Source organism: Elephantulus edwardii, unplaced genomic scaffold (genome assembly GCF_000299155.1).
Source record: "Elephantulus edwardii isolate Elephantulus edwardi_28Jun2011 unplaced genomic scaffold, EleEdw1.0 scaffold00061, whole genome shotgun sequence".
NCBI lineage: Eukaryota > Metazoa > Chordata > Mammalia > Macroscelidea > Macroscelididae > Elephantulus > Elephantulus edwardii.
The window spans coordinates 2,712,500-2,730,195 of NW_006399811.1; positions in this window are offsets into that span (position 1 = coordinate 2,712,500).

Here is a 17,696-nt window from a genome sequence, read left to right on the forward strand (position 1 = left end):
TTATTTCTTGCCCTTCAAAACCCTTGGCAACCAATGACTCTCTTTCTATTAATCACACTGCTAGTCATTCAGTCACTTAGGTCTGAATTCCTCAAATCATTTAGGCTTTATCTTGCTCTGTCTGGCTGCCATATTGTATTGATTTCTAAGCTTGTTCTTTCTTGGACCTGCTGTGTTTGCCTGGAGGGCTTCTATTGTCTTGGCTTGGTTGGCCATTTCCAAAAATCTACCAGTCTTGCTCTAGGCAAGCTTATGAGACTCTGAGATCAGAAAAAGGGAAATTCAGCTGACCACCTGATGGGAATCCTTTTCAACAATTCAACTACAAAATAGTTGGATGTGATGGGTTTAAGATTCCCTCTAGAAAAATATTCTATTAGCACTTAGCAATTGCTATCTGTCCTCCATCCGAAATATTCTCCCTTCCATTTCCTATTCATCTAGCTACAGCCTATGGTTAACAGTCAAAAGGAAGTTTTATAAGTTTTAATTTTATGTTATGGTTGGTCTATTTTTTTTCTTCTAGGGTTTTTTTTGTGGGGGGGGGGTGTTTTGTTTTGTTTTTCTTTTACCCTCACTCTGAATCACAGAGCCTAAATCAGTGCTCTTCGAATTTGAGTCAAAATGTGTGGTGTACACAAATCTGAATAAAGAAATATTAGTAATAAAAAGGAGGATGAAAAAGAAATGATAAAAGAAAATAACTGGAGCTGGAGAGGAGGGAAAGCCATAATAGTGAGAGAAAAATCCCCAAAGAGAGTAGTAATTGATAATTTGATAGTATCTTCTCTCTCAACATCTCCAGGCACTCATGGTCTTGGACACATAAAACTGAAGTTTCAACTCTCCAAACTTCTTAGTTTTTCTTGCCTTCTTCCTTCCCTTTTTCTGGTCTGTTTATTCTAGCGCTAAGGATTAGAGTCACAGAGGAAGTGTGTAGAGCTATCAATATCTAAGCAGATAATCTCAACAGCAGCTATAAGCTGTCCTCTTCACTTGGCACAGACCCAGAATAGTTTCAATTTCTCCATACCTTGTCTCAGCCCCAGCTCAGCAAGCTGTGATCCCAGGAATGTGGAGACTAAAATCTCCCTATAACAGAAGGTTTGATGGCTTGGGGGTAAGGAATTGAACTGACAATGTAAAGGTACACGGTTTGACTCCAACAGCTGTTCTGTGGAAGAAAGATGGACAGTCTCCTTCTGTGTGAGTAACTGCCTCTGAAAACCCACTGGAAGGTCAACTATGGGTCAGTTCTGACTTGATGGTACACAAAAACAACTAGTGAAAGGTTATGGGAAATGGAGATGAATGACTAGGGGAATTAAAGCTTCCTTTTTTTCATAGGGTCGCTATGAGTCAGACTCAATTCGGCAACACCTAACAACAACAACTTTTCTAAGGGTGAGTAAAGCAGTGGTTCAGTCCTAGAATTTTTGCCTTGCATGAGGAAGGTCCCAGTTAAGTACTAACCAATGTACACTGTGCAGCCACGTGGACCACCAATCTGCCAGTGGAGACTTGTAGATTGCTATAATAGTGAACAGGCTTTACAGAACTTCTAAATTAAGATATAGATTAGGAAAACAGGACTACTAATGTATTTTAAAAAAATTATTAGACAAAAACACTGTGAGTCACCAGAGTCCTAGTCCCTAATAGATGGTTGTGAAGAAGATGAAAGATTAGGTGGGTTTTCCCTCAGCTGTGCTTTGGGTTCCCAGGAGTCAGAGGCCAACAGAAGTCCCCAACTCCCTTCACATACATATCTAAATCCTCCTGCTTACTGTAAGGTTGCCGAGAAAGGACAAAACCCAGTTCAGGCCAAGAAAGACAGTTTATTGAGGAGAAACTGCTGGGCTGGCTCTCAAGCAGAAGATGAGCCCCCACTAAGCGTTAGAGGGGCATTTTGAATTTTCTTATAAGGTACTTGGAGAAGGGGATGCTTACAGATGCTTCCTTCAATATAGGGAAGTGGGCTAGGGTCTCAGATAACTATTCCTGGGGAAAAGGGGATAGGGGAGTTTCACAGAGTGAAAAAGCACAGCTGCTGTTTCCTGTGATTGGATTCTCTCAACAGGCATTCTGGGAGTGGAAGGAAAGGGCTCTGCAGTCCTAATACTTACAAGACCTGGATATTTTGGTCTTTTGCTCTATAAAAATTTGATGTTTCTCTTTTTCATCTCTTTGTCTTTATATCTGAGAATGAAAGAGAGAAATAGAAACCTTTGAGTTCAAAGAAATCTGGGGTTCCTGGGTCTTTAAAATTGAGAACAGGACAAGTACTTAGCCCAGACTTCCAGGAAGTTCTCAAAACTTCTAAAAATTCCACCTTCCTCCCTGACTTCCTGTTGTATTTCTCTAGGGTTATGAAGTTGAGGATCACTAGAGATATCCAACTCTCATGCATCCACAGGACCTGAGGCCCACTCCTCTGTCATGTCCAACCATCTCAGACTCAATTCTGTCCTGGGTAAAGTGTCAAAGTCAGGACTTTCCTCTGTTGTCCCTCTCAAACTCTGCCAGGTTTGGAGGGTAAGACAAGCTTGACCAGGATCCCAATACCCAACATACACATTTACACAGCACCATTCTCCTCAGAAAATTGAAGGTCTGCCCAGGGCTGCAATGTATGGAATTGTGCTGATAAGATGGACCCAGGATGTGGTGCAGAGTTGTCATGTGATGACAGAGAACAGAGCTGTAACGATTAAACATACATGGTCCCTCAGGCATTCCATCTCATCAGATGAGGCAAACTAAACCCAATGACACAGATTGAAATTCAAATGAGAAAGACTATGCTGGGTCCATTTTTCTCACACCCAACACCCACACCTGCTGCTCAGGAACCAAAGAAAGATTCATTGCCTACAGATATTTGCCAATGGTTCTCACAGGACACGGCTCTGTCAGGAAAACCCGTTGATCAAGTAAAACGGAGTTTATCAAACTTACACCAGCAAAGGAGAGCACAAGCTTGTAAGCATTTCAAAAAACAAGCAGTTAGCTGGAAGGTTTTTACAGAGTTTAGGTAGTCTCAACTTGAATAATGTACATCATGAAGATGTTGACCGAGTTGGGATTGGGCAAAATTTCTTATATAATAGTTAATTTCAGGGAGACAGTTAAGCAGGACCATCTTGATGTGAGTCTTGATAAGCAAACTTCTATTTGATAAGAAAGCTATTTATTTAGGTAAGCAAATTATTAAAGCAAGTTATTACCCTGATAAGAGAATTATCTATTTGAAAGGATTGTTTGGCTAAATAAATCAACTTTTAAACAGTGAGGTTACATTGTCACAAGTATTTCAGGTCTTCATTCCCATCACCCTGAAACTGAGATTAGCCACTACTTTCTAAGGTAGGGATCAGAGCATTACTGCACTCTTTAAAGCACCATTATCATGCATTACATTTTGATTTCTGGTTGAAGCAGCATCTACTTACTACAAGCTCTGGATTTTCCTGTTTTTACTAGGCAGACTAATAATGGCTCTCAAAGATGTATGTAACATAATCTCTGGGACCTATGACGATGTTACATTATGACACCAAGAACTTTCCAAATAAAATTAAAATAATTAAACTTGTTTTGGATTATCCAGTGGGCTCAGTATAATGATACAAATCCTTAAAAGCAAAAAACTTTCTCCAGCTGGAAAGAAAAGAGATGTGGCAGAGGGAGTGGTTGAAAAATGTTTCAAGTTTACAAAGCATCTAACATGATGTTATTTGACTCTGAGAGGTAAAGACTCACATGTAAGGACCAAAGATAAGCTTCAGGGAGCTAAGGGTCACCTGCAGTTGGTAACTAGTAAGGAAACACGGACCACTAAGGTAGAGCCACAAGAAACTAGGTTCTAGGAACAATCAGAATTAGCTTGGATACAGATTCATCTTAGAGCTTCCCAAAGTCTAGGACTCAGCCAATACTTTTGAAACCTGGAGAAGAGTAGCAGCTAAACAGATTCAAATTTATGATTTCTAGAATGATGAGATAATAAATTTATACTTTTTAAAATTCTGTTTTGATATTATTCACTGTTTTTGGAGTCCTCAGATGGAAACCATTTACATGCATGGCTGGTAAATAAAAGGTTGGAGGTTCATGTCCAACTAGGGGCACCTGGCAAACAACTTCCAAATAACTCAACCAGTGAACCCTGTGGAGCTCAGCTATGCTCTGACATGAGTTGGAGCCAATCCCATGGCATCTGGTAGTAGTGGTGGTTGTTGCGGTGTACTGAGATTTACACTTAACATATTTTTTTTAAAAAGCTGTAAGGAAAGAGAAAGTACTCCTAGTTCTCCTTAGTGATTAAGATTCAGGGTATCAAATCAAGGCTCTGTTTTACTCCTTGTGCTGTTTTCTAAAGATCTTGTCTTCTAAAAGGGGAAATAAATGAACCAAAATGAATTCCAAGTAATAGCAGGAACTTATTTCAAAGGCAAGGATCAATTCAGGTTTGTGCATAAATGACTTTTTGGACACAAACCCAGTCATTGACATTGGAGTCACTCAGAGATCCATATTCAGCCAAAATATCCCAATGAAGTTGATGAGTATATTAACTGGGTTTTGTACCACTCAATAAGAGAGTCTGGCATGAACCAGTGAGAATTAGAAAAGAGAGGTCATCAGCTAAATCTAAATAAAAAGAAAAAGAAATTGGGTTTAAATGGAGAGCCTTTCTTGTAAGACAGCTCTCAAACTTTCATAGTTCTACAGCCCAAATGTTATATGGGTTCCTTCTGGGAATAATCTCTTACAGATTATTCAGTTCCTACAAAAGGTCAATTTCTCAGTAGAGAGAGGAAATCTCTATTCTACTTGTGTTGTGAAAACAAGTCTTAAACAGACGGCTATTTTCCCTGTCTGCATTTGCTATTTAAAAAGTCAAGTGGTTTAGGAAATTACTGATTTACATAGGGCTGGTACCAAAAATGTCCTGGGCCTATTGGCAACATCATGATAGAAAGTCAAGAGATTGAGATTGTTGACAGCTTTTGTTTTCTTAGCTTCATAATCATCTCTTTAGGTACCAGCAACCAGGAAATCAAAAGATTAATTACACTGGGAGAGTCTGCTGTCAAGGACCTCTCCAGAGCACTGAAGAGCAACAATGTCAGTCTGGAGACTAAGGTGCACCACCTGGCCCAGGTCTTATTCTTCGCACTTACTTGCTATGCATCAGAGAACTGGATAATGACAGGGATGATAGAAGGAGAAATGATGCCTGAGAGCTCTGGTGCTGTAGAAGAGAATTTAATATACCATGGACTACTAAGAGAACAAATTCATCCTAGAAAGGGTGAATCCAGGCTGCTCTTTGGAGGCAAGGACTCTGAAGCTTCATCTGACATACACTGGATATGTTGCAAGAAGGGACCAGTTCTAGGAGAGGGACATCATGCTTGGGAGAGTGGAAAGACAGCACAAGAGAGGAAAACCCTCTATGAGGTGGATTGATTCAGTGACTGGGATAATCGGGATGGGTGTGTCAGAGGCAATGCGATTGGCACAGGATAGAGCAGGGTTTAGGGCTGTTATACATAGGGTCGCTATGAGTCACAGGCAACTCAATGGCACGTAACAACAACTAAAGATGGTTGGATGACAACCAAAAAAGAGGGAGAGAAAGATTCCATGTGTGTGGTTGTGTGCCTTGAGTGGAAGCTTGCAGACCAAATTACTCAGTAGTTTAATTGATTTAGATAAAAGGTAGATGCTATCTTTTCCTTGCTGAAGATTTGTCAGATTTCACAGCCTATCTAGTTGGGATAGTCATCAAGTGATCTGAGGATGGCTTGCTTCTTTTATTTGAGAAACATAAATCTAGGCTCTGGAAGTGTCACTGCTGTCCTAGTTATTTCTTAATTTAATGTTACTCGATAAGATTCTTCCCATCAGGGTTTGAAGTCTTTTTCTGATGCTTCTTCTAAAAAACCAAGTTACCAGGGTTTTGGTCGTGTAAGAATTCTTTTGGTTGACAGTAAAGAAGACCTGCCCATATCTGTTGATGCTAACATTGAACATCAACAGGGAGCTTCCAAAATTTTAATGTGGATTACATCTCAACATCAACAAAACAAAAATTTTCACCAATGGGATAATATGCTACATCATCATAGATGAAGAGAAGAGTGAAATAGTCTAATAGTTTAATCTCTCTTGCATCTACAATCAACACCCTTTGTACTGTAAGTGAGAAGACCAGGAGAAGCACTGGGAAAGTCTGTTGTAAGATTATCTCACCAAAGTCTTGAAAAGGAATAATGTTAGTTTAAAGACTAAGTAAGGTGTATTTGGTTCAAGTTATGGTTTTTCCAATCACCTGCTATGCATCTGAGAGACAAACAAGCAATAAGGAAAATAGGAGAAGACTTGATGCCTTTGAGCTGCAGCGTTGGAGAAGAGTTGAGGCAGTCCTTGAGAGGCTAATTTTCTGCTTAAAAATATTTTTTTACATCTGAGGTTCTGCTAAAAAAATAATTGATACAAATTTAGGAATCTTGTTTAACTTGTTTCAAAACTATTTCTAGGTTTCCTAATTTTTTTCTATTATGTCCATGCTTCAGAAAATATTTGATAGATTTCTTTAGCTCCATCTAAAATCAGATCTTAAAAGTAATCATGACCGCTCTTTCCTGCTCTGATGGGATTTAACTTCAAAAACTAATTGAATTTCAAGGGCTTATCTCAGTGAATGGCCCCTGAGTCTATAGTCTATGGGCCAGTAAGTGTAGAAATGGAAAGACTATCCTGAACTTCCTTTTCCTCTGGCCTTATGTGCAATAATTCATCAGGAACTGCTTCCATTTCCTGTGATAATATTGAGCTGCTTGGAGTAGTTCGACACAGATGTTGGAGGAAGAGAGGAGTGTTTTTGCATATTAAGATAGCATAATGAGCGGATGCCACACAAGAAGAAGGAACCAGTGCATGGCCTAATACACATTTAAATAGGCACTTATTGATTTGATGAAATTTTGTATAGAAATATGTTTTTACAGAAGTGCCTGTTTCATTTGGTGGAGCTGACTGGCTCATAAAGAAGATTCAAAGGATGCTCGCGCTCCTTTTATGTCCTTTTACTGAGGTTTTGTGTGTCTTTATTCATTGATAATAGCAAAGAGGAGAAATGCCGGCACATATTATCATTATGCAAATAAACGAATTGGCTTTGCAATAACTTTCTTAAGACAAATTGCTAATTTCTATTTCTTTCAAAATGATGACAAAACTCTTTATAAAATGACCTTGGTTCCAAGCTGTTTTTCAAAAACAACTCTTTATAAAACCCATTTTTAAAACTTTTGTTTCCTAAACTTATATTTCCCTTGGCAAAACTTTCATCTCGTTGTCTAGGGGGAAGCAACTCATAGCTGATCGTCCAGCTGGTTTATAGAAGCTATAGATCACGTAGCAGAAAATGGTCTCTCTTTTGTCCCAGAACAGCTGGTGGATTCAAACCACCTGCCTTTCTGTTAACAAAGCAACTCCTTAAACACTAGGCCACCAAAAGATAGGATGGGCACGTACTCATGTGTTCACACAGCCCCAACTAGCAAGTTATTTGAGTATGTTGTTTTGCTATCCTGTTGAATCAGAACTAACTCTTAGCTGACCCTTCAATGGGTTTTTAGAGTCAGTTCAATCGTATGGGAGGAGATTGTCCATCCTTCTCCCTTGGAGCAGCTTGTCAATTTGAACTGCATGCCTTTGAGCTTGCAGCTCAGCTTCTTACTAGGACACCAGAGATCCCTAATTGAGTAGGATCATGGTACAATATTCACAAGACTATCTTTCTATTTCACTTTTTTTTTTTTAGAAGCAGAAGAAAGTGAAATGTGAAGGCAAAATAGAAGAGTAGCCTTGTGAATAAACTCAACTCAATAGCACTTAACAATCTATTACTGCTGCTAATTTTAGAGAGGATATGAGGTTTCTTTCCACAAACAAACAGTTGTACTCTTTAGAGGACCCTCAGGGAGATCATTTGATCTCTTGTGTTATCAAGATACAACCTGTGATAGTAGGAAGTTTTCTCCCCTTCTACCTCCTCATCCCATCCCCTTCATTGTGCTTTTCCACTTCTTTGCATGCCTCAAAAATTTTTATTAGAAACTGAACATTTTAAATAAATATTGTAGAAGTTCTGCACTCTGAAAACCCATGGGAGGTCAGGTATGAGTCAGTTCGAACTTGACAGTACACAACATGAGTAGAGGAACTCCGCATTCTATTATTTCAGAGAGGCTGTAGGATAGTTTCTAGGTGATATGGATAAATAAGGTACAAGATAAACTATAGCTGATCTACTCATTGCAGAGGTCCAGCAGATTAATGCTGCTTTTATCAACTCAACAGTGAACTTTTTTCACTAGTCACTGGAAAATTCTATTACTTCCTTGGGACAGTGTGAATGCCAATAAATAATCTCTAATATACCTGTGACATCTTTCCAATGAAACACTTCAAATGGCATCCTCAGTCAACTTTCTGAGGAAAAACATGATTAGTAATCCAAAAGTCTTACTCTTTATACACAAGGACAACAAAATCAACTGCGTCAGGAAAACACGAGTTCACTCACTCATAAGTCAGACACTCCAGTCTGTTTGCCAGGAAAATCAGTGCCACAAACTTCTCAGGACATCAACACCACCATCTCAGCCACAGCTTCTCCTCAGTGCCCTCCAGAAAAAGCACAGAATCAAAACAGCAATATTGACACAGCACATTGAACTATCAACAAGGTATTTGAAATGTTGTTGGAAATTGGTCTAGAATAGAGACACCTGGCCCATGGGCTCTGTGGAATCAATATTTCAGACCCATCTGTTTGGAGGGCCCACTTGAGTGACCTCCTCCTAACATTTACTTTAGGTTGGGTGTTTAGTTGGGTATATTTCCAGAAGAGGAGGAACAAACAGGTGATGACATAAAGAAGAAACCATATCACAAGGTATGATATATGTAAGAATTTTCCCAAAAAGGAATTATTTTTATTTTCTTTTATTTTATTATTTTTGTGTGTGAACTGTCAAATCAGATCTGACTGGTACAGGAGAAGATTGTCCCTCTTTCTCCAGTAGAACATCTGATGGATTCAAACCACACACCTCTGGGATTGCAGTGCAGCTTCTTGCCACCAGGCCACTAGAGCTCCCTTCCCAAAACAGGAATTCTTAAAACTAATTTCTCTCCATTTTAAAGCAACTATGGAGATGTTCTACATGCATTGTGTCATTAAACAATATCATATATGTAATGTCATTAGAAATCTGTGATTATATTCATTTCACAAATAAGGCAACGTAGGCTCAAATAAAAGTTACAAAAGGTTAAGGTTAAAAAAAAAAATAAAGGTTAAGGTCAAGTCAGTCTATCTTTGACTCAAGAACCCAGAGTTGGTTTTCTCCACTCTGTTGCAACTCATGCTCAGTCTTGAACTGGTAATCCTTCACTTACTGAGGAGGAGACTGATCAACCAAAACAAGGAGCTTTGCAAACTGGTGTATAGTATTAATCAAACCATTTTTTAAACAGTTTTAGACGTCTGGTAATTTATTATCTAGAAAGTCAAGATAATGCCATTCACCTTTATATTTAAATCAAATAAGTGTTAGATAAACCTACAATGCTCTTGTGGTATAGTCTATAGCTAGTTGTATGGCTAATTCAATGTCATGTGTCTCTAGTGGTTTGCATCCACCAGTGGCTCTGAGGGAAAATGAGACAGCTTTCTCCCATACGATTTATCATTTTGGAAGCCGAGTAGAGGATTAGCTGCATGCCATTTCCAAACTGAGTTTGAGTATAGGACTAAATAAAATAATTTACAGTGAAACTATGTAAAATATGAAATGCTATCAAAGTAGATCATTACGGAAATAGACATTTGCATAATCATCATCATCTTTCAAACCCATTAAGAGAAAGTAGCCTGAGTAGTAGGCCTAGATGCCTGATGGAGGGACGATCAAATTAAGCAAAATATGGTTTGATTCCCCTTGAGAGACCTGTCATGGGCAGGACAGTGGGACTTGCTGGGTCAGAGCTGTTGTTTATTCATTTGTTCGGTGAACATTTATTTGGCTGGGCATGTTGTCAGAAGAGGCAAGGCAGTAGAAAGAGACTTTTTAAAGAAAGGTCAACAAAAGAGATAAAGACCCTCAACATGATGGAATGACACACTATGAGTCATGGTCTACTCCAGGGCACCTAACAACCACAACAAGGTACAAGACACCATGCTGGATGAGGAAGATAACGAGGAGCTCAACGTTGAGTGAAAGGTACAGCCATCTAACAAGATGGTTACAACACAATACGGAATGTGAGAGCATGGAACATAAACACCCAACTCTGTCTTGGAGTTGGGGAAACATGATGTAAGACATCTTCAACTATGTTTTTCCAACAGGAAGAGAGAGGAAGAATATTCTCTTAAAGGCTCAAGATGACCAAAGATATGAAGAGTATGCCTCAGGGGACCATAAACCAGTAGTCAGTAGATGTTTTTTTCTTTTTTCACCCAAAGTTGGTAGACCTGCAGGCGGGTTCCTCGGTGACCTCTGTCAGAGCTGAGATTGAGCTGGGTGGCAGAGGCCAGAATCCACAGAAAGAAGGACTGTGAAGACAGGGGATCAACAGACAGGGTGGTGAGAGAATGGCAAGGTAGCAGGTTGCTAGGGGTGGCGTGGGAGGGACAGAGCTCTCCCCCCATACCCCAACTCTCTCTGATTCGGTTCTATTTAAAGGGCTACCAGGGTGATGTGCCCTGTTTCAAACTGAGGGAGCCTAGGGTGCCACTTAGGTGTGAACCACCAGGCAAAGGATGCACAAACAGCAGCAAACTTTAATCAGAGGTGCCACAGAGAAGTGTGCTGTGCTTAATGTGCACTAATGATGGTCTCCCAGCGTGATCAAATAGAAGCACCAGTTCCAGCTCAGTGTAGAAAAAAAAATATGGTAATTAAAGAAACAAATATAACAAAGTTCAGATGCCTCTTCAAGTCAAAAGCCATCTGTTCTTTGAGATGGGGGTGGTGGGTGAAGACACCCTTCTCGCCCATGCAGCTGCAGAACACACAGCTCCTCTGACATTTGCGTCTAGCAGATGGACCCATGGAGTCCTGGACGCCTCCAGCCTCGCCTTCCGCACCTGGGCACCACTCCAATCTGACTCACACGTTGTTCCTTCCCCGTCCTTCTCCTAGGGTGAACTCAGTATTGCCAACTGACATGGCTGCCCTCCCAACTCAAAGAGACTCGGGAATAGCATGTTGTTCCAGAAGCTTTGATTCTTTTCTTTCCATAGCTGGAGCGAGTCCATCTGTAGAAGGTTGAGGCTTAAGAAAACATTTAATGTGTGTGTTTCTCAATTCAGAATTCTAGGACTTCTGGTCCAAGTATCCCAGGGTGGTCTTTGGGGATTTATTTATTTTGTTTTAATCATAATCTTGAAATGATGAAATGTATCTAGAACAATAAATCTGTATCTAGCTCTATATATTTAATATACCTTTGTCTATCTGTCTGGGCACTATGGTGGCCTAGTGGTAAGTGGCTGTGCTGCAATCCCAAAGGCACATGGTTTGAATCTCCAAGAATCTCCAAGCTGCTCTTTGGGAGAAGGATGGGCAATCTCCTCTAATGCGATTTATTGCCTCTGAGAAAGCCTGCTGGAGAGTGAGCTAGGAATTGATCCTGACTTGATATCACACAACAACAATGATATATCTATGCTGTCAAGTTGATTCTGACTCATGATGAATTTAGGTATGTCAGAATAGAACTGTTCGCCATACAATATTGTTTTGTTTTATAAAATAAAATAATATCGGGTTGTGCATATCATGGTCTATTGTTGAGTGTACATGTTGCACACTTATGTCTTCTTTTTTTAGATATTATGCTAATCACATCTTACAGCCCTTCTCTACCAAGTTACTATAAGTTTATTACCTAAGTGAACTCTAGAACTTGTATTAATAACCCTAACCCTCTCTAATGATTAAAATCTACCAGTGTCTCAGGAGAAAGATGAGCAATTTACTCCCTTGTGATTTGTTGTTGTTGTTACTGTTGTTGTTGTTGTTAGGTGCAATTGAGGTAGGTGCAATTGAGTCAAGTACAACTCATAGCAACCCTATGAACAAAAGATTTGAACCTAGTCCTGTCCTGAGCCATCCTCACACTGCCTGGCACACAAGAGCCCATTGCAACAGTCACCTTGTCAATCTACCTGGCTGAGGGTCTTCTCTGCTGCCAACTCTCTACCCTTTCCAACTTCATGCCCCTCTCCAGGGAATAGCACCTTCTAGTAATATGTCCAAAATATGTGAGGTGAATTCTCATCATTCTTGCCTCCAAGGAGCACACAGGCTGCACCCTTTCCACAACACATCTGTTCGTTCTCTTGACCATCCATGGAATGTTCAGTGCTCTTCTCCAACACCTCAGCTCAAAGGCACCAATTCTTTTTCTGTCATCCTTATTGTCCACATCTCGGATGCATAGCTAGTAATCAAAAAAAACCATGGCCTGAATCAGACACACCTTAATCCTCAAACTGATATCATTATTCCTCAATAATTTGGAAAGGTAGCTAAATGCAGATTTTCCCATTGCAATGTGTCTCCTTATTTCCTGACAACTGGTACCAAGGGTGTTAATTGTGGATTCAAACAGGATGAAACTTGACAGTTTCAATCTCCTCTTCATCCATAATGACACTGCCTCTTGGATCAGTGGTAATAATCTTTTGTTTTTTATATTGAGACAATCCATACTGATGCCTGCATTCCTTGATCTTCTGCAATAAGTGCTCCAAATTCTCCTCACTTTCAGCAAGTTGTGTCATCTGCAGAATGAGTCTTCCTCCAATCCAGATGCCACATTTCTCCTCATAGAGTCCAGGTTCTTGGATAATTTGCTCAGTATATAGACTGAACAGGTATGGAGATAGAATACATCCCTGATATACTCCCTTCCCAATTCCAAATCATGCAGTGCTCCCATGCTCCATTTGCAGATCAGCCCCCTGATCCAGGTACAGGTTCCTCATGAACACAATCAAGTGCTCTGGGATTCCCATTCTTCTCAGTGTCAGCCACAACTTGCCAAAATCCACACAGTAAAACACCTTTGTATAGTCAATAAAGCACAAATAGACATTCGCCTATTATTCATTACTTTCAACCAGGATCCATCTGATTTCAGCCTCCAAAATCCCTCTAGAAGTTCAACTATGAGTCACAATTTTCCTTCCTCTTCTCATCCTCTCTCTTCCCTTATAACCATCAATGAATGTTTCATTCTGTTTATGCATTTTTCTTTAGATGTTTGATGTTGTTGTTGTTGTCATTATGTGCTTTCGGGTCGCTTGTGACTTATAGGGACCCTATGTACAACAGCCCTAAATTCTGTTCTGTCCTGTGCCAATCGCACTGTCTCTGATACACCCATCCCGATTACCCCAGTCACTGAATCAATGCACCTCATAGAGGGCCTTCCTCTCCTGTGCCGTCCCTGCAACTTCCCAAGCATAATGTCTCTCTCCAAGGACTGGTCCCTCCTTACAACATGTCCAAAGTATGTTAGATGAAGCCTCAGTATACTTGCCTCCAAGGAGCAGCCCAGTTTAACCCTCTCCAGGATGAATTTGTTTGTTTTCTTAGCAGTCCATGGTACCCTCAATATTCTTCTCCAGCACCACAGCTCAAAGGCATCAATTCTCCTTCTATCCTCCTTAGTCTTTGTCCAATTCTTGGATGCATAACAAGTGTTTGCAAAGACCATGGCCTGTATCAGACGCACCTTCATCGCTAGAGAGACACCATTGCTCTTCAGTACTTTGGAGAGGTCCTTAACAACAGACTTTCCATCGCAATATGTTTTTTTTAATTTCCTGGCTACTGGTGCCAAGAGTGTTGACTGTGGCGCCAAGCAAACTAAAGCTGTGAACAATCTCAATCTCTTCACCATCCATTATGGTGTTGCCAATTGGTCCAGTGGTGAGAATTTTTGTCTTTTTTATATTGAACCTCAATCCATATTGATCCTCTGCAGCAACTGCTTCAGGTCCTCCTCAGTATCAGAAAGCAGGATTGTGTCATCTGCATAACGTAGATTGTTGATAGATCTTCCACCAATCCTGATGCCACATTTCTCTTCACAGAGCCAAGCATCCTGGATAATCTGTTCTGCATACAGGGTGAAAAGGTATGGAGACAGGACACATCTCTGGTGTACGCCCTTCCTGATTTTGAACCATGCAGTGTTTCCTCTGTTCTGACGACTGCCTCTTGGTCCAAGTATAGGTTTTGCATTAGCACGATCAAGTGCTCTGGGATTCCCATTCTTCTCAGAGTCAGCCACAGTATGTTATGATTCACACAGTCAAACACCTTTGCATAATCAATGAAACATAGAAAGACATTACTTTCGCACTCCCTCCTTTTGGCTAAGATCCATCTAACATTAACTACAATATCCCTAGTACCACAACCCCTTCTAAACCCAACCTGGACTTCCAGCAGTTCTCTGCTGATGTGCTACTTCAGTCGTTTTTGGATAATCTTCAGTAGAATCTTGCTTGCATGTGAAATCAATGATATTGTTCTGTAGTTTCCACACTCTGCTGGGTCGCCCTTCTTTGGAAAGGGAACAAATATGATCTCTTCTAGTCAGGTGGCCAAGTGGTTGTTCTCCAGATTTCTTGACACAACTTGGTGAGCACGTCCAGGGCATCATCCGTGAAGACCCCAAGGCTGCGCGGGAATCGTTCACAGGACCCGTAGAGAGGGCAGAAAGAAATCTTCACAGGCAGAGAAGCAGAACAGCACAATGGGCCTTGAAAATCCCCTCCCACCCCCACAGGTAGATATTTTATAGATTCATAAATATATGGATTTAAATCTGTTGTGTCTGACTTATTTCACTCAGTATAATGCCTTCCAGGTTCATTCACATTTTTCATTATTTCTTGAGTTCTTCATTATTCTTAAACAGCATATTCCATCATGTGCATATACCACTGTTTATTTATCCACTGATGAATATTTAGTTTGCTTCTATCTGTTTATTCTTATAAATAATATTGCAATAAACATAGACAAGCTTGTTCTCATTCTTATTTCTTTGGAACATACAGCTTTTAGTAGCCTTGCTGGACCATTCCATCTCCAACTCTTTAAGGAGGCATCACAGGATTTTCAAAGACTGCAAACTTATAGAAATTAATCACCAGACCTTTCTTTCATGGTGTCACTGGGTAAATTCAAATCACTACTGTTTCTATTAATTACTGTTGTTACATGTCATCAAATTGAGTACAACTCACAAAGACCCTCTGCACAATAGCTCTGAACCCTGCTCTACCCTGAACTAATCTCACTGTCTCTGACACTCCTACCCTCATTACCCCAAGCACCCTGTCTGTTCATCTCATCTGGTGACTTCCTCTCCTTCTCTGTCCCTCAACCCTTCCAAGCATTATATCCTTTTCTAAAGACTGGTCGCTCCTGGCTACATACCCAAAGTATATGAGACAAGGTCTCAAGATCATTGCTTCCAAGGAGCAGCCTGGTTTCACCTTCTCCAGTCAAGACCTGTTAGTTCTCTTGGCAATCCATGGTATGTTCAATACTCTTCTCCAGTGCCACAACTCAAAACTCATCCATTCTTCTTCTGTCATCCTTGGTCACTGTGCAGGTCTCTGATGCATATCAAGAAATTGTGAATACGCTGGCCTTGATCAAACACACCTTAGTCTCTAGACTGACATCCTTGCTCTTCAGCACTCTGGACAAGTCCCCGACAGGAGACTTTCCTAATGCAATTAATCTTTTGATTTCCTGACTACTGGTGCCAAGAGTGTTGATTGTAGAACCAAGCAAGCTGAAATTGTTAATAATTTCCATCTCCCTTCCATCTTTCATGGTGCTGCCAAGTAGTCCAGTGGTGAGAATCTTCATTTTCTTGATGTTGTAACCTATTAACAATTGTTTGTGCTATATAGTTAAATAGATTATGAATAGCTAGATTAACATTATGGGCTTTCCATGGTTACATTTGTCTATTTCAATTGAAGACTAAATTGTGTCAAATCATGCTGTATGAACAAAGCTTTTTTGTTTGTTTGTTTTTAAATTAAACATTTCACTAATTTAAAATAAAATTACTGTAAACACACAGTATTTGACATCAAATCATCTCTCCAACCATAGCACAGCATTTACTATGAATTGAATATATTTGCATTAAATACAATCTGTAACACTAATCTTTTCTGTAACCAAATAAGATACCTTAAGGAGTTTTTAAATGACATCTTATTAAAAGGGCACATGAGATAAGCTGTTGGCAGTTTTTATTAAGTTTGCAATCTGATTGTCCTGAACTAGCAAACACAACCTCCAATCCACCAATAACATTTTGGACCAATGTACAAAAAAGCCTATGCTTTATTTACTTTATTGCTTCTTGTTGTTGTTATGTGCCATTAAGTCACTTGCAACTCAACATGGTCCTGTGTACAACATCTCTATATGCTGCTCTATGCTGATCTAATCTGATTGTCTCTGACACACCTACCCTCATTACTCCAGTCACTGAATCAATCAATCTCATAGAGGGTCTTCTTCTCTTGTACTATCCCTCCACACTCTCAAGCATGACGTCCCTCTGCAAGGGCTGGATCCTCCTTTCAACATGCCCAAGTATGTCAGAATCCTTGCCTCCAAAGAGCAGTCTGGTTTCACCCTCTCTTGGATGAGTCTGTTTTCCTAGCCGTCCATGGTATATTACTCTTCTCCAGAACCACAGTTCAAAGGCATCATCCCTAGACATTGTCCAGTTTTCTGATGCATAGCAAGTAATTGCTAAGACTGTGGACTGAATCAGATACACCTTAGTCTCCAGACTGACATCATTACTCTTCAGTACTTTGGAGTGGTCTCTGACAGCAGATTTTCCCAACATAATTCATATTTTGATTTCCTGGCTGCTGCCACCAAGAGTGTTGATTATAGAGCCAAACTAACTGAAGCTGTTAATGATCTCAATCACTTCATCATCTATCATGATGCTGCAAATCAGCTCATTGGTGAGACTTTTTGTTTTCTTGATGGTGAGCTTCAACCCATATTGGAGGCTGCAGTCCTTGATCCTCTGCAGTAAGCACTTCAGGTCCTCTGCAGTTTCAGCAAGCAGTGCTGTGTCATCTGCATAATGCAGATTGTTGATAAGTCTACCTTCAATCCTGATGCAACATTATTGCTACTGTAGTAAAAATAAGGAAATCCACTACATAGAAATGTGGATCTATCAACAAGTTGATTACAGGAAGCCACTGTCTGCCCAGTGGAAAGTGTGGTTCTGCATTCAGGCTTTGGAGCTAGTCCAGTGGGGCAAATTCTGTTCTGCCATTTCCCTGAAGGATGACTCTCTACTTGTGTCCCTTCAACTGTAAATGGGAAGTACACTGTCTTTGTTTCCTAATTTGCCATACCTGAAATACCACACATGGTATTCTTAAAGAATAGGAAAGTTCTGATGTGAAAATGACATATACAGAAGAAGAAGAAAGAAGAAGAAGAAGAAGAAGAAGAAGAAGAAGAAGAAGAAGAAGAAGAAGAAGAAGAAGAAGAAGAAGAAGAAGAAGAAGAAGAAGAAGAAGA